This window comes from Oreochromis niloticus, linkage group LG7, assembly GCF_001858045.2.
Source record: "Oreochromis niloticus isolate F11D_XX linkage group LG7, O_niloticus_UMD_NMBU, whole genome shotgun sequence".
Lineage (NCBI taxonomy): Eukaryota > Metazoa > Chordata > Actinopteri > Cichliformes > Cichlidae > Oreochromis > Oreochromis niloticus.
In genome coordinates this window covers 53,190,711-53,215,706 of record NC_031972.2, presented here as the reverse complement: position 1 = coordinate 53,215,706, position 24,996 = coordinate 53,190,711, and the positions used below count along the sequence as shown (strand labels likewise).

Here is a 24,996-nt window from a genome sequence, read left to right as displayed (position 1 = left end):
TTAACCAGAAGCAATCTACTGATTGTTGAAAATCTCAAAATAGCTGGAAATGTTTGATGAAGCAAATAAACCCTGATATCTTGAAGAAGAGCCATGCAGTTAGTTTTAAGTTCGATAACATTAAGCATGTGACAAATAATGAGCTTTTCTGATTCCAGAAGACCACTTGAAAATGCAAGTTTGATCATTCTCCAGCCTCTGCATGTTTCACACACAGCAAGCAGAAGTGCTGACAAGTCATTCTATATAAATGAATAACTGCAGAGGAATTACAGCGCTGCGATAAGCCCTCGTGTTTCACATATTAGTTTAACGGGAACACACCAGATAGCAGCACTTAAGAGTCACTGAGGCTGACAGAAGCGCTGAAGACAGCTGAGAAACCCCGGCACCCAACTCTGTTTCAGTGTTTGTCAACGCAGTGCTATCCAATGTGTTGAAACTGTGTAATTGTGCAAAGCATGTGATAGAAAAATGTGACAGACAAAAACCAAACTGGCTAACTTCTTCCTTACTGTACGCCGTTATCTTAGCGGCTACATTTTGTCAGAATAATACCTTTTTATGCCGAGGCTACTTATGACCTTGTGACAATCAAATGCTTGGCTTCTGCTCAAGCCAAGCGTTTAACAAACTTTTTTTTTTCTTCAATAAGAAGAAAGCACCTAAGATCTCCCGAGACCTTCACTTTCAGCAATAAAAGTGTTGTTAACATGAGCTGGAAAATATTTCACCTTTAGCGAAAACACTGCTGTGCATCTTACAGGTTGTCAGCAGTTGCATAGTAACAGCAGGGCCACGGCTGGCACTTGCTTCAAGCATCTGTTCAGTGCTACAAACTAAAAGGAAAATTCCAGTCAACAAAGTTGTGAAGCTACCAAAGTCACAACTACTCAGCTAAGGCCTTTGTTTGTCCTCATACCACTTATATTAGCAGAGCTTTGACACCAGGTCAGGCGATGATCTGGCAAAGTTCGACAGCTCTTTGTTGTTAAAAATCTTCTTACTGCAGTCTGACGGTAACAGCAATAGTTTGTTCCAAATCTTCATTAAACCCATATGATGTTTACACAAAGAACAATTCTCAAACAGAAGCTTTTAAGGAGCGCCAAGCTCTTCTGTTTGATTTACATTTTGCACTTTACACAACGTTAAGCTCCCCTCTCTCTGTCAGGAACTCACCGCACTCAAGACTGTTTCTTGTCAGCATAAAGCCTGACATATTTACTACAGCTGAAAGTCTGGGATCTGCACAAGAGTTTCAAATGACTTTTTTCTAGTTTGCACAATGTATGGATGCATAATGACAGACCTACTAGTGGACTACTGTTTGCTATTAGGGTATCGTAGTTGTTGAAAGAGTGGATAAATTCAGGTGAGACTAAATAAGTTGGGGCAGGTGGTGAAAAAAGAAGGAAAGAAACAAAACAGGAAGCAAAATCAAAACAAGACAAAAACAAAAACAAAACAGCAAACATTAATAACAAAAGGACAATTTAACACTGAAACATAAAGAGTAACACTAAAAACGATGACAGAGACAAAAGACATAGGAACAAAACCATGCCTGAAATGACCAAGCAAACCACAGTGACAATGACAGTCATAAGACTCAGACTTGAACTTGGGCCCCAGTCACACAGGCCTAGAGGCTGGTCATTGACTCCCTGGCCACCACTGCTTGCTATGGAAAAATGTGTATTTCCAACTGCTTGGTGAGTGGTTGCAGTAGGGCTGCACGATTTTGCATAAAATGAGAATCACGATTCTCTCACGATTTTCTTTTCCAATATAAATATTTATTGCACTTATTAACTGCACATCAACTTCGTAACAGTTGAGACTGAACATAAAAAAAATAAACATAAAAACAACAAATGTCTCACATTTTGTGGTTGCCGCAAAATGTTGTACTGCTTGTAATTCCGTCTCCACCGTTGCTCGACACTGCGTGTATAGAGCAGGTAGTGCAACAATAGAAAAATAGTTGCGGGACGGCACTGTGTAGCGTTTGTCTAGGGTGTTGATCATTTTCCTAAATCCCTCGTTTTGCACAGTGTAGATGGGAGCCATATCTTTGGTCAGGTGATAAGTGATAGCCTCTGTAATTTCTTTGTGCCTGCGGGAGTTCGACGTGTATAGGGAAGCGCTGTATAAGGTTCCTGTTATTGATGTTTGGGTGGTTGACCGGGACGGATTTTCTCCTGTCACTTTCTCGTCATCCCTGACGTGTTCTCCGTTGTTTTTTCCCTGCCAATTTAACCATCACACGGCACAGCTTCTGTATCACGTGGTATAAGGCTCCGCCCTCGTCATTTGTTGAGCAGGAAGAGTGAGCACTTGTTTTCATGCAGATTACGTCCCAAAATGCGGTACAATCATCATCGTCGTCTTTCTTTTTTTTTTTTAAATCGTTGTCATTTGGAAATGAGATCGCACATAAGTATGAATTGAGATCGCGATTTTCTAACGATTAATCGTGCAGCCCTAGGTTGCAGGCAGTCACTGTGATAGTCACTAAAGCCCCAGTCCCACAAACCTAGAGATCACTCAGTGACAGCCCTCCACAATCTCTGGCCACAACTCACCAACCAGTTGGGGAGTAGTAACTCTACTCTACTTTAAATCTCAGCTTGTTCTAATTTCTTTACATATACCAAACCTGGTGTGGTCTATCACACCAGGCAAAACCCTAGGTCCAGGCTTTGTAAAGATGCCCCTGAGACCATCCAGCATATAACAGCAGGGTGCAAGATGCTAGCATGCAGGGCATACATGGAACGCCATAACCAAGTGGCCGGCATAGTATACAGAAACACCTGTGCCGAATATGGCCTGGAAGTCCCGAGGTCAAAATGGGACTTCCCCTCAAGGGTGGTGGAGAATGACCAAGCTAAGATACTGTGGGACTTCCAGATACAGGTGGACAAAATGGTGGTAACCAAGCGGACATAGTGGTAGTAGGCAAACAGAAGAAGACGGGCGTAGTGATAGATATAGCGGTTCCAAATGACAGCAACCTCAGGAAGAAATGGAACACGACAAACTTGAGAAATACCAAGGGCTCAGAGAAGAGCTCGAGAAGATGTGGAGAGTGAAGGTAACGGTGGTCCCAGTGGTAATCAGAGCACTAGGTGCAGTAACTCCCAAGCTAGGTGAGTGGCTCCAGGAGATACTGCCAAGATACAGATACAGCTAAGATACTGCGCAGGACCCTCAAGCTCCCAGGCCTCTGATAGAGGACCCAAGCTGGAAGGATAGATATAGATATATATATAAACTCAATTGATGTTTGCATTTGTAATATTTTTAATTTAAGCAAACATGAGCTAAACTATACAGAAAAGTACCAGCAAAGGTGACACAGTTTGATGCACAGCTGAGGTGACTGATTCATTTTCACATCCAATGTGATGGGAGCAGCATGTCAGATGGTGGGAGATACCCAGCATATGATCAATCACACTCTCTTCAGACACACCGGTGAATGTGGGATGTTGCGATTTTTCCTCCGGTGCTTTGTGTGTTTGGGGAAAAAAAGAATTGAAGCTGTGATGGCTCAGTATGACACGACTAAAGGCATGAGTCCACCACCTCTCACATGAAACTCACCAGCAGAGAGGGTTTGTGGGATGAGTGCCCTCTGGCAGGAGGTGATGCCAGTGAACAAACCCTGGTGCGTGCGTGTGTGTTTGATAGAGAAAGAGCTGTCGAGCAGCACGTGTGACTCACCCTGGTCATTAAAGTTGCATACATGGTTATTTCCTCTGTGTCACCATCTTGTGCATTACTCACTTGTCTGAAACTGCTACCAAAAGGTTCCCAACATTAACGGTCACACGGTTAACCGATCACCACAATCTACGTGTAACTTCCCACATTATGACCTATGTCACAACATGCGGCAGTTTCCTCCGCTAATCATTTTCCAATCTTTATCTTTTTAAAAAGAAACAGTTTGTTAAAGCGGGGCAAACGGGCGCACCTCCAGAGCAACTGGGTCAGTTTCAAATCCAACAGAGCAAGAGGAACAGCTCGAATGCTCCTCAGGTGGCCCAACATATCCCTGGCAGCGGCTCAACTTTCCTGTATTTTCCACCTCAGGTCTCCCTCCCCCACACATACACCCCCCTCCCACTACCACATACAGTAACAACCATGTCCTACAATTGAGGGAGGATAATCTGCTCTTGACACAGCCAGAAATTTGATTTAGCAGCCACGAGTTCTCACAACTCATGTCATAGAGTAAACTGGTGGGAAATATGACCTTTTGCACAGTCAGTGATTTTTCTGGATTATTTATACTGAGCTAGATGTTCTTTTAATATAAGTGGTTATATTAAGTGATTGTAGGCGATGCTGTAAATCAATGATCAGGACAGCCAGAAATATCAGACTGTTAAAACAGCTCTTTTAATGTGATTTGGTATCTTTTATTGTATGTATTAATCTTATTTAATTCACTTGTACATTTGTATAGTTGTATTGGTAGTATTTTAGATTTGTTTTTATTGTTAGCTATTATTCTAAATGCTGCTTGTACATCTACACCTTGAACATCTGATATGTAATGTTGAATAAGGATTCTGATTCTGATTGATGAAAAAACAAAACACAAATTACTTTCTGGTCATTTTTACAGATCTTTCTTGAGTTTAGATATCAGCATGTTGCAGTATTAAGACTGCAACACAGTCAAATGGGTTGGCAGAAGTTTAAACACATATATTTTGATAACATTTTAATATTTTTTTAAGCGAAAACACAAAAAATTTAAAAAGGTTTAAGCTTCTTGCATGAGATTTTTGTTTTTTTTAACTTTTACTTTTAGGAAATGATTTAAATGATAGTAAATCGAACATCTTTGCATTTAGGACTGTACATTAAAAATTATTTACTTTAATTACATTTATACAGTTTTAAGTTTTTTAATACAGTCCTGATCAAAAGTTTAAGACCACTTGAACTTTTTTTGCATGTTGAAAAATGCCAAAAACTCATATGTTGCAAGGTTGTATCTTAACAAGGTTCCAAGTAGAGCTTCAACATGCAACAAGAAGAAATGGGAGTGAGACAAAACATTTTAGAATAGAGAATAGAATAGAATAAACCTGTATTATCCCACGAATGAGAAATTTGGGTGTTACAGCAAGGGGAATATAAAATATAGAAGGAAGACACAAAGTAGTCCTATATACACAAGCAACTGAAATTCATATATAGAGATAAAAATGTACAAAGATATATTTTTATTATTACAGATATATTAAAACAGGCTGTTTTGCAGCTGATAATAAGTTTCGGACCACATGCCTTTACAAGGCCAAATCTGTGCAAAACTGTGGATTCACTCTCATTTTCTGCCAGATAGTCACATTGTCATTACATTCTGATGCCAAAGGCAAAAAAACTTTCCCTTTTTGAACGTGGTTGTTAAACTGCATAAGCAGGGCCTCTCACAGCACGCCATCACTGCTGAGGTGGGAGGCAGTAAGACAGTCATTTGGAATGGAACAAAAAAGTCCAGTGGAAGACCCAAAAGAGTTTCACCAGCACTGAGCCGGAGAATCCAATTGGCTGTTGGTCAAGACACTGGACGATCCTTGGCCCAAAGTTACTATTGCCGAATGCAGCCCCATAACCATCATATGGCATCTGAGACTAAAGGGCTTCAAAAACAAAAAGTGTCTTCAAAGGCCTCGTCTCCTTGAACACCACAGAACTGACCATTTGGACTTTATGAGAAAGCACCAAACATGGGACATTGAAAGGTGGAAAAAAGTTTTATTCTCTGATGAGAAAAAAATTAACCTTGATGGTCCTGATGGTTTCCAATGTTACTGCCATGACAAGCAGATCCCACCAAAGATATTTTCTACGCGTCACAGTGGAGGGGGCGCCATAATGGTCCGGGGTGCTTTTTCCTTCAGTGGAACAATGGAGCTTCAGGAGGTGCAGGGGCGTCAAACGGAAGCTGGCTTTTTCAAGATGTTGCAGAGAGCATGCCTAACGACTGAGGGCCCTCGTCTGTGTGGTAATGACTGTGTTTTTCAATAGGACAACGCTTCAGTACACAATGCCCACAGGACAAGGGACTTCTTCCAATCTTTTGGACCATCCTGCGTGATCTAAATCCAATCGAGAACCTTTGGGAATGGATGGCAAGAGAAGTTTACAAAAATGGACAACACTTTCAGACAGTAGATGTCTTTCGTGCTGCCGTCTTCATCACTTGGAGAAATGTTCCCTCATGGAAACGCTTGCATCAAGCATGCCACAACAAATTTTTGAAGTGATCATAGGGTTGTGCGATATGACCAAAATCTCATATCCCGATATTAAGACATCTATCGTCCGATAACGATATAAATCACAAAAATGTAACATTTTCTGTAAATTCTGTGAATGTCGGGCAGCTCGACTTGCGTGAAGTGTTTCCAGCTGGGCGTCGCGTACCTGGAGTTGAGTGTTTTAACTGATGCATGAAACGATACATTTTTAGACATAGGTTGTAACGGCCGCCGTTTTCTTTGTGAGTATTTATTACACAGCGTGCTGCGGGGAAAAGCCTGTTCTAACGTTTGAGTCTAAGGTTTATTTTTTAGCACCTGGCGGCTCTTTTTTGCTTCTCATCCGTAAATACTCTGCATCTTTCACGTGATTCAGTTTATTTTGAAAAGTCTCAACAGGATCTTGAGCTTTATTGTGAAAGGTTTATGTGGAAAATAAACAAGCGGACACGAGGTGGTTTTACCGTCGTTGTTGCTAACGACAACGCATAAAAACAAGCGCTTGTCCGTCTGTAGTGTGGTTATATTAAATATAAGAGAAAGAGAGAACTTTAGGAAATTAATATAGCCACTACAGTGACCATCAAAATAATGAAAAAATATTGCCGTAAACAGTTTATTTTGCGACACCACGAAACAAACGATAGCGTAAAATGAAACGATAGACGTTTTTATATCGTAATCCGATATATATCGTTATATCGAACAGCCCTAAGTGATCAACAATAACAGCGGAGCTACTCATTACTGAGTTCATGTTTGAAACTTTGATTTCTGTTTTGGGAGGGTTTACGGGTTTTTTTGGAGGTGTGGTCCTAGAACTTTTGATCAGCTGTAAAACAGCTTCATTCAGTTTAAGAGTTGTTTTCAATAAATTGCATGCTCAAAAAATGATTTGTCTCACTCCTATTTCTTCTTATTGCATGTTGAAGCTCCACTTGGAACCCTGTTAAGATGCAACATATGAGTTTTTGCCATTTTTCAAGAGGTCTCAAACTTTTGATCGGGACTGTATAATGAATTAATTAACAAAAAAACATATACACATATTTCTGAAAGACTGCAAACAAACTGCATTCATTTTTCCCCATATTAAATACATGAGGTGTTCTGGACACCACCTTCAAATCTTCCAGGGGATACACCAAGGTCTTCTCAAGCCAGCCAAAAGCTACAATCTCTTCAGCATGTCCTGGGTCTGTCCTGAGGCCTTCTCCTGGTGGAACACACCCAAAACACCCTTTCCAAGAAGGATCCAGGAGGTATCTTGGTCAGATGCCCAAATGAACTCAACTGTCTCTTTACAAGTTCTAGTTCCACTGAAACAGGGGTATAAAAAATGTGTCCATGTGGCCAAAAATGGCCTGACAGAGGAACCAGTCCACTGCACTGGATAGGTTGGAAAAAAAAGAGGGAAAACTTTTTAAACACGCCACTTGATTTTGTGCCAGTAAACATTGTGTTGCAAGCCATTGCAGCAGCATGGTTGCTTGGTGGTTAGCATTAATGCATCACAGCAAGAAGATCCTGGGTTTGAACCCTGAGTGAAGTTTTATATGTTCTTGTTGTATTTTCTTCGGAAGCTCTTGTTTCTCCCACCATCTAGAATACCGCTGTCTATCTCAGGCCAGAACATTTGTGATGAAGATTATTAATCTCATTAGGGTTTTTTCAGATTAAATAAAGGTTTAATTAAAATCAAAAGGCATCGTGTCATGACAGATGTTGTCCAAACTTTCAATTTCCTTTGCAGCCTTCTTCCTGACAAAAACACTAACCATGGTCTGCCATTTCCTGCAAACGTAAGACCACTGCTGACCCCAGTTTTTGTCCTTTTCTTTGTAATAAAAGATGATATTCACATTACACAGAAATTAGCAGCACGTAGTTTAACATAGTCCATTGCCTTGATGATAAAATGTCACAAGAGGTCAGTAAGTCCGTGAAAGTCAAAACCTATACCCAATTTATATTTGCACAATCTCACATTCAAGACAATGTAACATTGTACAAGTTCATGGAGTGAATTACTGAATAAAACAAACAAAGATGTTCATCCTCCTCGGATTGAAAATTGAAAATTCTCAACTCCTCTGCTAAAAACTGCTTGGTTGTAGCCAGAGAGCCATCTTTCATTACCACCTAAAAGTGATCCTAAACGTGAAATTTGAGCTTGAAACAAGAGCTGATGAGCACACTGTTTAAGTGTTCATTTATAAAGAGCTGTTGTGCTGGAATTTGTCCGAATCCAAGAAAATGACCTTGAATTGGAAATCGTCCACATTTAAATCGGGAAAGATTTTTTGATGTTTATGGACCTATCCTCAGAACTTTTTTATACCACATCCTACCCTCAAACGTAATTAAGTATGTTTTAAAATTCTGCTAGTTTATCGATGTCACCTTGTCTTTAAGGTGGTGATACTGGTGGAGGTGAAAATGGAAAGTGGGACTGTTGCTTTCAGTTTTAACCTAGTCACAGCATGTATACAGTATGCCTGCTCTCATGAATAATATACTCTGTCCAACCACCTTCAATTACAAATGACTTCTACCCAGTGCGATAACCATAAAATAACCTTGAAAAGCATGGTTACTCTTTATCTAATCCAAGCAGAAATTGCAATCCAGAATAAATCATGATCCCAAAGAGCTAATGAGATTGTGCTTCAGAGACGTGGTAGTTCATTAAGCCAATTACTACAAAAGAGAAATGTTATACTACTAATGCACTGTGTACTTAGGGAAATGACCCAGTGAGATGAATAGATAGAGAAAACGGAAGTGGAAAAGAGAGATGGCTCAAACACAGGGAAAACCCTCAAGATGAATTAGTTATAAGGCCATCTACATGTGGGGCAGACGAAATATGAAATATTAAGTTAGCATTTGATATAGTGAAAGAGTTAAGGTTAAACAACTCCTGAAAATAATCAACTACTATCCATCTACAACCATCCGACTGTGATGCTGCGCTGGAAGTACACATGCCGTTCAAAAAAGTGTTTGATGAAGCACTATAACCACAACGCTCTGTAAACTGCTGCTCATTTCTGAAGCAGTTAAAAATCTGCATGCAGATAACGCCCACTGCTTTGCTCGTATCAGCTACATGGCTGTCATTGTACACGCCCAGTTATTTTTTTTTTCTTTTTTTGAGTGGACAAGTCAAAGTGGGTCAAATATTCCAAGGAAGTACAAAATTATTATCACATGCAAATCTTCTTTTTTATAAGAGAAAGTGTAACAAAGCGGTGATCTTTAAAAAATATTTAAATCCATAAAAAAAAGGAAAAGAACCTGAGGGAAGATTCTGCACAGGAGATGAGAAATCATTTCACACTAAAGGTAATTATAGCTTTCCACGACACATGCTGAATTACCTCTGAGCCAGCACGGGGATCCGTCTCATCTTTACCATGGAAACCAACACCATACTAGAGTACATGCACGCACACTAAGGGAGCAATTGCCATGACATCCAGCACTGTGGCGAGAAGAAGCTTTCAGCGACCAGACCAATTTACTCAGCAGCTAACTGGACAGTCAGTCAACCCTCTGTACTGTATATCACTCCCTATTTCACTCACTCTCCTCCTCTCTTTCCTCTCTTTTCCCCGTGAATTTCTTCTGTCATGATGCCAGACGAATTACCTTTCATCAGCAGAGGACAAGGTCTTGCAGTGCTTAGTAGGAGCGGCTCTCATTCAAGTGGTGACAGAGAAAAGGAAGCTCTGCAGGGATCCCTGCACAAGGATGCAGTTGAACCGGCACCGCACGCATGCATCCACCGCCACTATCACTACCAGCGAGTGCAACAGCAGCAGTAGCAAATCGGAAGGGGAGGGGTAAAAATAAATATATAAAAAAAAAACCAGGAGAGGGGGTTGCTCTATCAGCAGCAGGAGCATTACATCATAGGCTGCCTCTGTGGAAGGGTGGGAGAGGAGTGGACAGAGGAAGGGAGGTGCTCCTTGTAGCAGCAAAAGCTCCCTGTTACTGTTGAGCTCTTTTCTTTGCGTGCCCAAGTCCAAATTTAATATTTATGATCTGGTAACTGTGAAATGCCCTTGGTGGTTAGCATAAGACCTATTTAATCATTAACTCAGCTGATCTTAATTGTGTACCTTCACCAGGATTTGTTGTCAGAATGGATATAATATGATGTAGACTCTAATGTGGATCATCCCTTTGGGGCACAGACTGCGTGCATGAGTGTGTGTCCAGCTCATGGAAGCCTACACAATGTCTATTCTGTGCGGTAATTGAATTGCGTGACCAGCAGTTGCTCGCCACTGCTCCCAAAGCATGCTGATATTCATCCCCGGAAAAAGGTCAACTGAGATTCCTCAGGGCAGTTGTGAGTGGATAGGTAAAAGTGTTTGGACTGCTCACAATGATTAAAACTTATGTGTCGCAACAAATTTGTCAGAAACGACTGCATGATTATGCCGATGCTCTGAGCACAACTGGGAGGCAGGCGCGACCATAACGAGAGAGCTAAGGGTCACCTACCACAGCGGACAGCTGTTAACCACCTACACGCTGGTACACCGCAGACCACTGGCACGGACAACAATGCACTTGACAATAATGGTTAGTCAGAACCAAGTGATCCCACTTCTCCTGAACAAACACAAACAAAGCACCCACAACTATGTACATGTTGTCGGAAGGACATATACTGGTCAACTAACAATATACATCCAATCCTTCAACAGTTAATAACAATGCTTTCCACACCAGGTAGAAGGAAAGTCATTAAGAGAAAAGTGGAAATCTTCTGTAAGGGATAAAAGGAGGAATCATGGCAGCTCTTAAATTCTTGTTATTCCACTTTAAATCGGTCTTTTGAAAAATAAGAAATATTTCAAATTTTATTTGTTTTGACTGACAATTGTGTGTTCTAAAAAAATAATTATGCCTTGGAGTGCAACAATTCCACGTCTTACTAAAAGTCCAACATATTTAGTATCCCATGATGTGTGTACAGATGAATTTTTTGGCAATTAAAACATCTTTGAAGAGCCTTTGGGATCCTTAGCTGAGTGTTTTAGTGTTCATGTTTGGCATGTAGCGTGTAGTCAGATCTCATTAATTTCTGTAGGTCGAAAGTATATTTCCAGCACAAGCTCTAATAAACCCACCATATGCTCCCTGCTGAGCACCAGACAGAATAAAAACAAACTTACCAGTTGGAGGTGAAACAAGCTGGAGACCCAAATATTTTTGGTAATTAACAGATGGATTCCAACCCATTCCCTTAATGTGATTACTGTGAAGAAAAAAATATATAGTTTACTATTAGCACTAATAATGATAATAATTCCATTTCAACTGTTTAATGTATGAGGTGGCACAGCAGTCGATAAAGCAAACAGACTGTAACACATTATGCAAATGGACTGCAGCTCTCCCTAAAGTGACATCTGTTACGACTCAATTTGAAATAAATATCAGATTAACTGTTTACAAAACTATAAGCAATTTGTTTAAGTGAACAAAATCATAAAAAGAAAAAGATATAATAATCATACATCATTTGTAAATCAGGTCTACACGAGTATTAACTGTAAGGACAGTTTGCGCCCTGCTGACAAGCAAATCTGGTGCATACCGATTAAACATTGGACGTCGGAAAGACACGCAGCTCATGTCTATATTGGCTCCGTCGGCCCATGACCAATCCTGGACATCGTATAGATGTCCAATAAACTAGGCTCACAATTTGAACGTCCAACCATGACCCAACCTGGATGTCAATATGATGTTCAACATTTAAAATTTGAACTTTTTGGACGTCATGTGGACATTTTTTTATTTATAAATATCAACATGATAGATATGAATACAGATTATTTATAAACAAACAATTTATTATGTGTTAGCCTACTGATTTATTCAGCACATGTAAGGGTTTTTATTGTTTTAGATTGTCCTTTTTTTTTTTTAGTTGGTCTATTTATTTCAATTAATCAACTTGTGGGAAAATAATAAAAGCTATGAAATCCATGTAAAATGTAAAACAATAATGGTTAAAGTGTTTAGAAAAAAATTGGAATTCCTTTTAAAAAGTGTACAATGTGCTTAATAAGTTTAAAAGAGCATTTGCATTTTATATGGTTCATTTTTACAAGTAACCTGTTTTATTGTGAAGAGCTCATGATTGTAGGAGGAAGTGAATGTGATCGCTAGGTTGACTGCGAGAACTGGACTATCTGCTTGACAGACTTTGCCGATGCACACATTTTGCAAACTGCCTGTGAGAAGCTGGAGACACTTCTGCTCCAAAATCCACCGTGCAGCTGCTTACTTTTGTTTTAGCGTCAAGAGCCCGCACCATGTTGGAGATGTCTGCTGATCACTCTGCATCCCTTCACACGTAACTGTTATGATCTAGTCCCATTTCAGAAGGTGGCATATTGTTCCAGATCATTTTCCAATAACATTTGATTGTCTCAGTCACAGATGATAAATGGAGACATATACAAAGGTATAAATAAAGCTACAGAAAAAATAACTGGTAGCCTACGTATAGAAAACATGTCCTCAACCTCTGGAAACAAAGCCTATAGAAGCAGTATAAAAAATGGCGTCTAAAATGAGTTTGACGTTAAAAAGACGTCCACAATGATCCCATTTGAACTATAAATGGCCCGTACACAGAGGTCCTATGGACGTCAACATTTAAAGTTCAGTAGATGCTGAAAAAACATTGTCATCTGGCATTACAAAACAATCCTTTCAGTGGACCAAAACTGGACGTCCAAAAATGACATATAAAAGATGTCACTATGACGACACTTTTGTACTTTGCAAGACACTTTTACTCAGTGTTTTAGATCTTTACCTGGTGGGATAAAAATGCTAAAAATTACATGTAGAATCAATGAATTTGAGCACCAGTGTGCAATATCAGACACCAGGCATGTGGCCATACCTCATCCCACATTTTACAACTTATTTTATCCCTAAGTTTCTCAATTCTGGTGACTGTGGAGGCCGTCTGAGTACAGAGAACTCACTGTCATGGTCAAGAAATCATTTTGAGATGATCTGAGATTTGTGATATGGAAAATTATCCTCCTGGAAGCAGCAATCAGAAGACGTGTACACTGTGTGGTCATACAGTGATGAACACGATCAGTAACAAAACTCGGGTAGGTTGCGGCATTTAAATGATCCTCACCATTACACCACCATCAGCAGTCTGAACTATTAATGCAAGGGAGGATGGATCCATGCTTTCATGCTGTTTGCTCCATTCTGACCCTGCCATCCAAATGTTGCAGCAGAAATTGAGACTCATCAGATCATGCAACATTTTTTCCTGTCTTGTGTTGTCCAAATTTGATGAACCCTGTGAACTGTAGCCACAGTTTCCTGTTTCTAGCTAAAAGGAGAGGAAGTCGATATGTTCTTTTGCTGCTGTAGTAAATCTTCTTTAAAGTTTCATGTCTTGTGCATCTAGAGATGCTCTTCTGCTAACCTTTATTATAGCGACTGATTATTTGACTTACTATTCCCTTCTTAAAAACTCCTAACAGCTAGTGCTTTAACCTGTGGCATCAACAAAGCATTTTCTCCCAGAAAACTGCCACTCACTGGATATTTTCTCTTTTTTGGGCCATTCTCTGTAAACACTAAAGATGGCTGTGTGGTAAAATCCCAGTAGATCAGCAGTAAGTACCCAGACCAGCCTATCTGGCACCAACAACAATGCTACATTGAAAGTCACTTGAATCACCGTACTTCATCATTCTGAGGCTCAGTTTAAACTTCAGCAGGTTGTCTTAACCATGTCTACGTGCTTAAATGTAATGAACTGCCTCCATGTGATTGGCTGATCAGTTATCTGCATTATTGAGTTAGCAAAATAAAGCTGCCGAATGTATGCCTACCAACCAGTTATTTTAATAGTTATTTTTCCTGTCGCTTATATTGTTTCACAGCACCTGGTGTAATGCTCAGGTTGCATTACACCACGTGCATGCCTTTGATTTTAAGTCTGACTCCGTTTTTTTCTGTCCTTTGCATGGGGTCAAATCACAACCCCCAGAGTGTCAGAGGCAGAATGTTTAGTCTGCCACGGGTCTTTTACTTTGAAAACTGAACCGATTCTCCTTTCCTCTGTCTGACTTACCGCCCTCATCATCCGCTCTGTGCAATTTAATGCGGCTTATATCAAAACTACACCCGGTTCTATTTTGAGCTCACAGACACTCATGGAGTGCTTCTGAAATGCATTTGGTGAAATTGCAAGCATTGTCTTATGTGCGCATGATTAGCTTTGGTCGCCATATTGGAGCCAGAAACACCACACAGCTGCGCTCGGCGTTTTCCCAGGAACTCAGACATTTGGGATTGTTTTAGATAGATTAATTCGTACTAATCTACTCTTAATTCTTTTAGAGTAGTCGCCAAGTCGAATAATCATATCGTGATCTGTTTCCTCTGTTACACTCAACTGTATACATCTGACTGCTTCACCGTGACGCACAAATAAGCAGAACAGAGCTGAGCACAATAACAGCAGAAGAGACTCCCACGCTGAGCTGAAATGAAGCAAGTGCACATAAATCAAGTAAAGAACATTGAATAAAAACATTTTTCTAATTCTTTAGTTATTGGCCGATGTCACTCTTACGTTGTGGTGTTTGAAGTCCCTCATAATTTGGTAATGAACTGAGCGAGGAAGAACAGTTTAAATTAACAGGCATGAGCAGCCAGATATGTGACCAATATATAGAATAAAGAAGCTCTGATACACTGGACAATCTATTTTTTTTCATAAAGACAGAAGGATTCTGGTCACCGTTGAGTTCAACCTAGTGCACAAGATTTATTTTTACTGAGGAATCTAATGTTGGTTGAGCTCCACAAACTGTAAGAGAAAACAAAGCAAACTTTAATACAGAAGGATGGCTTTTACAGCATGTTTTGGCAGCTAAGTCCAAATGAAGGCTACCAGTTTACACTGAAGCAGAGATGATACAGCTTGTCCTGAAAGGCAGCAATGACAGAGCAGAGACTCTTTTAATTTAAAAGTAAAGCCTGGTTCTTGTAATGTTAACAGACAATGAGCATCTGCTATCTGTAATGTTCAATCCATTCTCCACACAAAACAAAACAATCAGACCGACATATCGCGTACAAGCCTCATCCTAATGAAAAATAAAGGATAAAACAACAATTGTTGGTGCACTGTATCACAGTCAAGCAAACTCAGAGCAGAGATGCACCATTACAACTTGCAGATGTGACCTTCACTAGAACAGTAACATTATCTCAGTTACAATGCACCCAAACAGAGGAAGACTATAAAGGAGCAGTGTATGTGAGGCCTCGATAAGTGTGACAGTACACAAGGAAAAATCAATCCAACTGCTCTTTTGTCTGCCTCATTTTAAAATGGAGCATACAGCATTCCTCACATACCGAGTATTGTAGGTTGGCTGGAACGCAGACTGTACTTGGACGAGGCCGTGTGATTTCCAGTGTGTGTGACACTATTCATGGATGGTGTCTGAGGAAGGAGGGTATCCCAGAATGTAAACAGCACTCCAGATGGGCCTGACCTTTGGTAACACGAATTGGCTGAACCCCTTGTGACCGGAGGGGACAACAGCATTGAAATATTATTGCCACTGCAGCCAATCATCCAGCTTTTCCAATGAAAAGCCTCTTTGGCAAAGCGAAGTCTGTTTCACAGTTACAAACAGATTCGAGCTCTTCTTTTGCAAAAGGGAAAAGGAAAAAAAACACAATGACAGTACAGAAAGACAAGGGAGTGACCTTGACATGAGCACATCCTGTTCTTTAGGAATACAAAGACCTTTTTCAGAGGTTTCAAGCATAAATTTTAAAAGATGAGCACTCTAACAAAATCAAATGTGAAGTTTTTGGACAAACCCATTATAAGCATGGCATTAAAAGCCCAGATGTGAGAAGACTTTAATGTTCCTATTATGGCATCCTCATTGTGTCTGAAAAAAAGTCCCTTTTTGAAGAGTAAAAGAACATGCACACTGCCACTTTGGACCATGTATAAATATTACAGTTATTACGAAGCCTATACAGCAATCCATTTTCATAATCCAATTTAAGCGAATATCCCCCGGAGGGTAACGTGTCAATGAATTATTCAAATTTCACACATGCAGGAAGAGATGGTCAACTGTGATACATGGTGTTGACTGATCTCACTTAGCAGCAGGAGCCTTATCCCCACCCCCTGCTCCTCAGGCTCCAGAGACCACTTCAGAATAAAAAAGGTCAAAGGTGATTGGCTGGTCTGCTATGAAGCCACTGCTGAAGCAGCAGGAGTAATCAACCATCATGACACGCACTCTCATATTTCCACTTTGTCACATGCGGTAGAGTACAGCAAGCTGACATGAGCATTAAAGTAATGGTAGTATTTGCACGCGCAAAGCCATCCGAGGTGAAAAAGTGCACAATGACATACCTCACTTTCTTTATGAGATTAGTAAGCAGGAGTGTTTAAATACTAGGCGAGACAAGTCTAAGACACCCAAACTAAAAACTTAATGCTCTTATATAACACAGGTATATATTTTGTTCTACTGATAAACCTGTCTGGTATGTTTTACAGGACAAAAACACCAGAGCAAAAGAAAGGCAGCAGCAATACATTCATCTCTTTAAACAAGTGATTTCCGTCACTATTTAACTCTGGCTTATTTCAAATAAAAACATAAACACATGCCCTACTGTATGTCAAGCTATATAGAGCATCAGCAGATAGTTTGAACATTGGTTTATACAAGTTTCACTCAGTGGCCTCTGTGAATAAACCACCTCCTTTAACGTAAACCTCATGTAGATCTTGTCAGGTCTGACCACCTCCGTGTGCACTTCACTTCGTGTCCCTGCTTACAACCATCACGCAATGTCCTTGAAAGTTTTACGAAGACATGCCAAACACAGTGTTTAGGGTAATCAGAAGCAGATGCTGCCATCAGTAAAAAGATGAAGGGCGGCAGTTGCATCTTATTACTGCGTCTTAGAATAGTGACGTTAATCCCCAGCACTAGCTTTTACAGCTGAAAGATAACTGAGTCCCGCCCTTGGCACCTTCCTTCGGGGTCTCGGGGTCTCTTGCACAGCTGCTCAGATAAAGCTCTGGTACAATGTGGGACATGCACAGTACCAGCACTGGTATTTGGGTATGTGTTTGAGTAAAGCTAAGTAAAGGCACTGTGCCATTAACATGAATGTTTTGCTCTTCTAAACCTCCAAGAGAGCTGGATTTATAGTGATGGATGTGCTCACAAGTGTTCTTATTTCCTAATATGGCATGCTTTGGTCTGCGGACCAACTTGGAAGAGATATATTTCTGAAGGGTAAAGGGAGGAACAAAGCTTTTTTTTATTATTATTATTTTCCATAATAATCATTTCCATCCAATCAACAGATGGAAAGCTTCCCTCTTCTTTTTCACAGTGAAATGTTGAACATTTTCTCCACCTCCACATACAAGAATTTCCAGCCTTAAATGGATGAAGTGCTATAAAAATAGCAATGACGCTTTTCTGGAAACACCCGCTATTAATGAAATGATACATGGGTCTACTCCATTGTCTTGGCTGCTGATCTAAGAGGCTACAGGTGAGTACTCTGAGTTCTTATGTTACAGGGTACAGCAGTGCCTAACCAGTCACCGTGTTGACTGACTCGCACTGCAGTATCATGTTCCACGTTCCCTCGGCAACACTGCCATTATGTTCACCTTTCCATTCATGCCCTACTCTCGTGCCCCCAAGAAACAAAAAGCAGGCATATCGCATTAGAAGGCTGATCTAAAGACAGGTCAGAGCCCTTCAGCAAGGTGGAAAAGAGAATGTCTTTCAGTATCTTATCCTGTCTATTCTTTTATCTATCCCTCTGTCATTTATCTATCTGTCCATCCATCAACAATCAACACCAAGGGACTCACAGGGGGGTGCCAGATATGAAAAAAATCCTTCAGAAGTTAAAAATACCACCAATGTAGTATCATTTCAGAGCCAGTTCTGTCTTTTCAGGTCTGAAAACCGAACCTTTCTGCTGGTGCTGGTCCAGGCATTCTCATCCAACATCAGTGTCTGACCTTACAAATGTGCATCTGGAAGAAAGGTGAAAAAATTCCAATAAACACACTCCTTAACCTTGTGGAAAGCCTTGCCAGAAGAGTTGAAGTTGTTGTAGCTGCAAAGGGTGGGTGGATGTTAAACCCTATGTAAAAAGAAAGTTCATATTTGTGTGAAGGCAGACGAAAATTTGCACCAAAAAAGGCATATGTCAATTCCCCCAAATTTATTGTGGTCATGTCAATAAACACGTTCAAACATGCTAACATTTTGGCTTTGTGGTGATCATCAGAGCACAAGAAAAAATGAATGCCATTGATAGACGGTTTGGCTTAAAACGTCACACCGTAATTCACTTCTTGGTTTCTTATGCTACTTTTGAAAATATGACTGAATGATTAAAAACTAGGTAGTATAAGTCTGACTGAGATTACCAGTTGTGTAATGAATGTTTCTATGTTTCTACACTTTATTAAAAAGTTGTTCAGAGGGCGCATTTTAAACTAAACCTCATTAGGTCAAGCAGATGTCATTGTGTTGAGCACTTAAATATTTCAGCAGTATATATTTAGCAGTTAGTCTTAGTGAGGGAACAACAGTACGTTGGTCCATAAACAGCTTATTTATGGCAGTATTTTGATTTAGATGATTTTTTAAAAGTTGTTAATGTTAGTTCTTTAACCGCAAACTACATAAAGATTTCTCGTGTGTGAATGCGCTGGACAAAACACACAGGTGTGTGTGTGTCCTAAATTACATGAGTGCCCTGATAATAGTAAACCTGTGCAAACAGGGCTTTTAAAATGCTTTAAGTCTGAAGTGTTTTGTCTGTACTTACAAAGTTGAAGGTTAAATGCACCGTGTGTACTGTATTATTATTGAAAAGCATCCTCCCTTTGGTTTTACGGTTAAGGAAAACCAAACATGAAATTGCAATAATTTCATCTTCTTTTTATTACACTGAGAAACTGTGGTGCTATGTAATGTCATGATATAATTAGTATTTTGTATTTCACCAACACAACAGTTCTGGCAGTTGAAAGCCGTTATATATCCTTAGTAGCACCCTGTTCTGTCCACTGACTGTCTCTTGCAGTGATACAAAAGTACATCTAATCTCTAAGTAAAGCACTGCGTGACACTGTTTCAGTATGTAGCATTATCTTTCCCTTAGACTTCTCAGTGCATGACACTTTCATGGCAAAACTACACATTGTTCAGTTTTTCTGCCTCCATCTAAGATGAGCAAATTGGGCAATGGTAATTTAAAGGCTCTTCTTAAAAAGCAGGTAGGCCAGGAGCTCAGTAATATGCGGGCACGTAGGTAGTCAGTTAAACTGTTGCAAGCGTCTCTCTGTCGCACTTCTAATGACAGGGTGGGATTCCAATGAAAAGCAAATCAGCTGTTTCAGTTTGAAGTTCAAGATCATAAGGAGCACAGTTCTGTTCAACACCTAAGAAGATTTAAGCCTTAAACTGAGCTTAAGTAACGCTGCAGGATTTAAAAAAAACTCCTTAATTTCTACTGCTCCTCTAAAACGGTTCTCTAAAGACCAAGCAATTAACTATACAGTGTTTGCAGTTAGTAAACTCAGAGCTATCCAAATATGTTATGTGGGATCTTAGCTACTAGTGTGTCTACTAGGACAGTGAACAGTATACACTTGTACAACTGCTTGTTAGCACAATTAAGTAAATATTGTTTATTTATAAAACACCTTTCACAGCCAAGTGGTCACAAATATTCAGTCAATCACATGACAGCAACTATCTGCATGAAAGCATGGATCCATCCTGCCTGGTTTGGGTGATATTTACATGGTACACTTTGGGCCCCTTCACTGTACCACTGTACTCACCGGATCTCAATCCATTACAGCACCTCTGGGATGTGGTGGAATGAAAGATTCACATCACAGACATGCAGCCAACTCATCTAAAATAACTTTGTGACACTATTATGTCTATATGGACCAGAATGAAATGCTTCTAGGACCTTGTTGAATCTATGCCACGAAGAATTAAGGCAGTTCTGAAACCAAAACAGACTCCAACCTAGTACTAGCAAGGGGTACTTAAGTGGCCAGTAAGTATATTTAAGGTAGTTTCACCAACGCTTACTATAAACTTACACTTAGTGCCCAAGTATTTGTACACAACAGATCAGCTATACATTCAATGTTCATAAAGCAAATAATGAGAAAGTTCTGACTATCATAGAGATAACAATTTAGCCACATTTATTTGCCCTGTTGTGGACTGAAATGTAGAATTGACCAGTTACAAAAATCTATCTATCTACACATATAAGAAGCCCCTGTGATACATTTTAATGAAATTAGTTAAGGCGAGGAAGCTTTTATAGCTATAGTCAGCTGACACGATGTCGGGGGCTTCAACAAGGTTTGGAGTGGCCTCAGCAGCAGTTTTTCATGAGTCACTTCATGAAATATTTAGAGCATAATACATGCTAACAGTGGTGCAGGCTGAAGTACATAATACAGTCACATTAGGAAGCTTAGGTGGGAGTTGCATTCAAGGACTCAGATGAAAGATAAAAAGCTGAGGTAAAAGGCTTCTAAATTAGGCAGCTGATTAGTACACATAGTGTCTGAAGAGATGCATTACATTAATAATTAAAAATCAAAAATTAGTTACTGATATTATGCATTAGTAATATTTTATATGTGTTAATTTATTTGAAAGAAGTGGCTCAAGACACAACATAATTTGGAGATTTTCATTGCTTGAACAAAGACACACTGTGGCCCAGTGTCCTCTACAGCCTATTAAGAAATAATAGCAGTATAGATTTCACTGACAAAATTCATACAAAATGATAGTTTCCTTAGCTATAATGACAATAGTTGATTTATTCTGTGTATACTTGGCTTCTAGGTTACTTTTCTGTGTTGGATAATTAGTTTTTGTTGATTTCCCCTGTAATTTAAACCATAAGTGTCATGAAGCAGGCAGGATAGGACCCAACTGCAGACTCACAGAGGCGAAAATGAGCTCAAAAACACGGTTTTATTTCTGGACAGCAGAAATACAAAACTAACTAAACTTGGAATATACAGAAACTAAACAGGCGGGGAGGCAGGTGTGTTCTGCAGGGAATGAGGGAGAACGTGACACCGGACACAGGGAAACAGAAAGCTTAAATACAAAATTGACAAGGGAACAGGAAACACACGGGGAACACAGCTGAGACAAATTAGACACAATGAGACCAGGGAAGCAATGCTAAACACACTGAACAAGGAACACAAGCCTTTCATGATAAAATGGGAAACAAAGGAATGCAAGATTGACACATGAGCTTGGCAGAGGAGCAGCATAACTAAGACTACTAATGAACCAGAACATAAACCATAAGACAAAATATCACCCAAACAAAACAAACTCAAACTGCTGGGTCAAAAGGACCCAGAAGCATGACAATAGGGACTTGAAAAACCATTATTCTGTATATTAATATAATAATAAAAAAAAAGAGAAATCACACAATTTCACTGCTAGAAATTACCACACAATTACTACAAAAAATTGGCTTTTTCTTAGATCTCACATCCAAACCATCCTCCAAGTTGGGCTAGAACATGTGCAAATTTTAGTATCATGCTAGAAAAGAAAAATATAATGACTGGAGGAGGGTGCAGATGATATAGCAGCAGTTGAGGGCTCCATCTGCCTCACCCAGAAATCCTCTCAGGTCCCTGTCCTCTCTGCAGGCCTCTAAACTTAGCTCAGCCCAGAAACAGACCAGATCAGAGAATGTTTAGCTGCAGCCAGGTCACATGGCAGTCGCTCAAAGGGTGCAAAGATATGTGATAACTGCTCACATTCCCAGCAACACCATGGACAATACTGAACCAAAACAATACTGTGTGTGTGTGTGTGTGTGTGTAATGCTTTTTACTTAACCGTGCCATTATTTGGTTTGTAAACATATAAGTAACTGTGTGTTCCACACTATTTTGAAAGATATTCAAAATAAATAAATATTAATCTATAGTGTATACTACTGTACTATACTATACTATACTATACTGAATACTCTGAATATTTTGATTGTGCGCCATTGCATTATTGCCCTTTTGTGATAGAGTTGTAGTTCAAGTGTGGTCAGTTGCATCACGTATCAACACAAATAACTCCTGAACAAATTCATGTCAACATTGAATACCAATACCAATCTTCCCTCACAGCTCCCAGGCCAGATTGAACAGCTAAATCAATCATTTTCATGACAGTATAAACTTTTCATGATACAATTATTGTTCCAAACGAACACGCTACTATAATCACTTGCATTTTTCAGTACCACAGTTATGTAACATTAATGTACTAAATTCAGTAATTAAATTAAAAAGGCTCTTCAGTTATCTACACAAATGTGCTTTTTTCTTCCTGCTCACTTGTACTACAATCAGCTGATTTCAGTTTGGAGTGATCTACAGATTTTGAGGATTAGAGATATGGGCAGACACAATTGTTAGCACAACTTAAGTTCTTGTCAAGTGTTTGGACAGACAGCATGCTATCACAAAGCTAGCCAAGAACCCAGACTGATGTTAAAGCTGAGTGTATGCAGACTCCAGCCTAGCAGCCAGAGTTTGAACTTTAACAGGTAGCAAAGGCACTGATGAGCTTGGTTGAAGTACTGTAGCCTCAATTTCCATCTGTACATGTTTTTACAGTAGAATCACTGAATAATCACTCTGAAGTCTCTTTGGGCTGGTTTTCATTTTTGATTTGTGTCACTTTACAGAGACGTGAAAGTAATGTTACTAGCAGGGTAACTAATTACTTTGTCTGGTAAGTAGTTAAGTAACGTACTACGTTACTTTTAAGAAAAGTAATGAGTAATGTGTAATACATAATAGTTCTTTTTAGAGTAATGACCCCTACTTGTTATGATATGCATGCTCACCTAGTTTAGAGGTTATTTGGTCTCTAGACTGTATAAAATTATCTGGTCTGGGCTGATGAACTGGAAACTAATAAACACATAGCAGGAAGCTTGTGCTTGCCTTATATCTTATATTGGCCACTGCAGCAGTAGGTTCAATGAAGTGTTGAGACTTATGATTTTCTTTGTTTTTTGCTTTTTAGTAGCTGTGAGCCACTGTCACCTCAACTAAATTTTTTGCTGCTACCTGATTCTTTTTGCTTATGCTAGCACTCTTTTGTAGAGAGTCTTTTTAAAGGGTTGTAACCTACCCAAAATAAATGAAAACTCAAAAAATTCAATATAGCAGTAAGCTACATGTGCGCAACACAGATATTTATTTAATGCTAACCAACAGACTGATAAAATCCTTGGATTTCATTCAGTTCTTGAAGAAGCTGAGGTATACAGAAGCTCATATGTGTCAGATAATTCTGTAAAAATGCTCCACAAACACAATGATTTTAACTAGCTGAGGCAAGGCCTAACAGACAGCTTACTGTGTCAAGACACCTCTCAGTCAAAGTGGTCACACTTCCAAAATCCAATGTGTGTAATAGAGTAACCGCCAACAAGATTTTTTTTTTGATACCCGCCTGTAAACATGTTATTATTAACTTTAACAGGGGTGTGTCAAGTGGGCATTAGAGGAAATTCAGTTTTTGGCACTTACACTTTGGCATCACTTCTTAACTCTGGAGCTTGCCACTTGACTTTGATAAGGGAAGAACTATTCATAATGTAAGTGCAAAGTATTTTTTAATTAGTTTATGTCCAAATGCAATATATAACTTGCATTCCACTAGCTTATATTTATTAAAAGGCAGTGCTAGAATAACAATGGACTGCAGCCACAGAGTAATAGTGTGCTCTTAAAAACCACTATCACCAATTGTCTGAGGTCAGCTGGGCTTGTCACAGCACTAACCAGCAGATAAATGGGCTTATGCACGCTCACTGACTGGTGTTTGACATTGATCCAACAGTCCCAATTATTAAACAATCACGCAACCAGCTGCAGGGAATTTTAGTGGCTGGCTTCTGTAATGAAAAGAATTGATGGCTCCATGCTAAAGTGGACAAATTTTTTGGCACATGATACCCGGTGGGCAGTCACGTGCACTGCAATAAACTAAAAGCTAGAAAGAATATCGATGATGACAATCCAGTGACCTGAATCACGTTGGTGCCCAACTCAACGATCAATCGAAGTGATTTTAAAAGAGAAATGGAACTTGTCTTAGATAGATATTTAGAAAGATCCTCCTTTTAGTCAGTGCATTTCTCTGTTTTGCATTGCATGAATGGGAGAAAGTGAGGGTAAGCTCCATTATAAGGAAATTCACATTTACCGTCAACACTGCTATGACAACAAGCACTACATACACACATGACTAAGATGTTAAGTAACCCTAGATTAAAATTTCAGACATTTAACACAAGTGAAGCAATATTCAGTCTGCAGAAATAGAACACACCTGAAGTGTGGATTTAACATCAGATCTGCTCAGATATACTGGTGTGAAAGAAAACAAAGAAAACAGACTGGGTAGCTGCTGTACCTTTGCCTTTGCATTCTTACTGAGACTGAGCTGGAAGAAGCCTGACCGCTCAGTAGTTCTTAAAATAGATGCACTCACTGACAGAAAAACATTTC

At 39.6% G+C, this 24,996-nt stretch overlaps 1 protein-coding gene across 3 annotated transcripts in view; it reads right to left on the bottom strand.

Annotated features, from left to right (window-relative positions):
* sema4ba (sema domain, immunoglobulin domain (Ig), transmembrane domain (TM) and short cytoplasmic domain, (semaphorin) 4Ba) overlaps positions 1-24,996 on the bottom strand; it is an 87,260-nt gene that overhangs the window by 47,189 nt on the left and 15,075 nt on the right. The window contains exon 2 of one of the 3 annotated variants that reach the window (XM_005470758.4): positions 11,486-11,568. The gene's annotated coding sequence lies outside the window, so the exon portion shown is untranslated. Of the gene's footprint in view, positions 1-9,676; positions 9,876-9,947; positions 10,122-11,485; positions 11,569-24,996 lie in introns of those variants that run through there. The other 2 variants (XM_019361607.2, XM_025908566.1) reach the window with 2 other exon arrangements.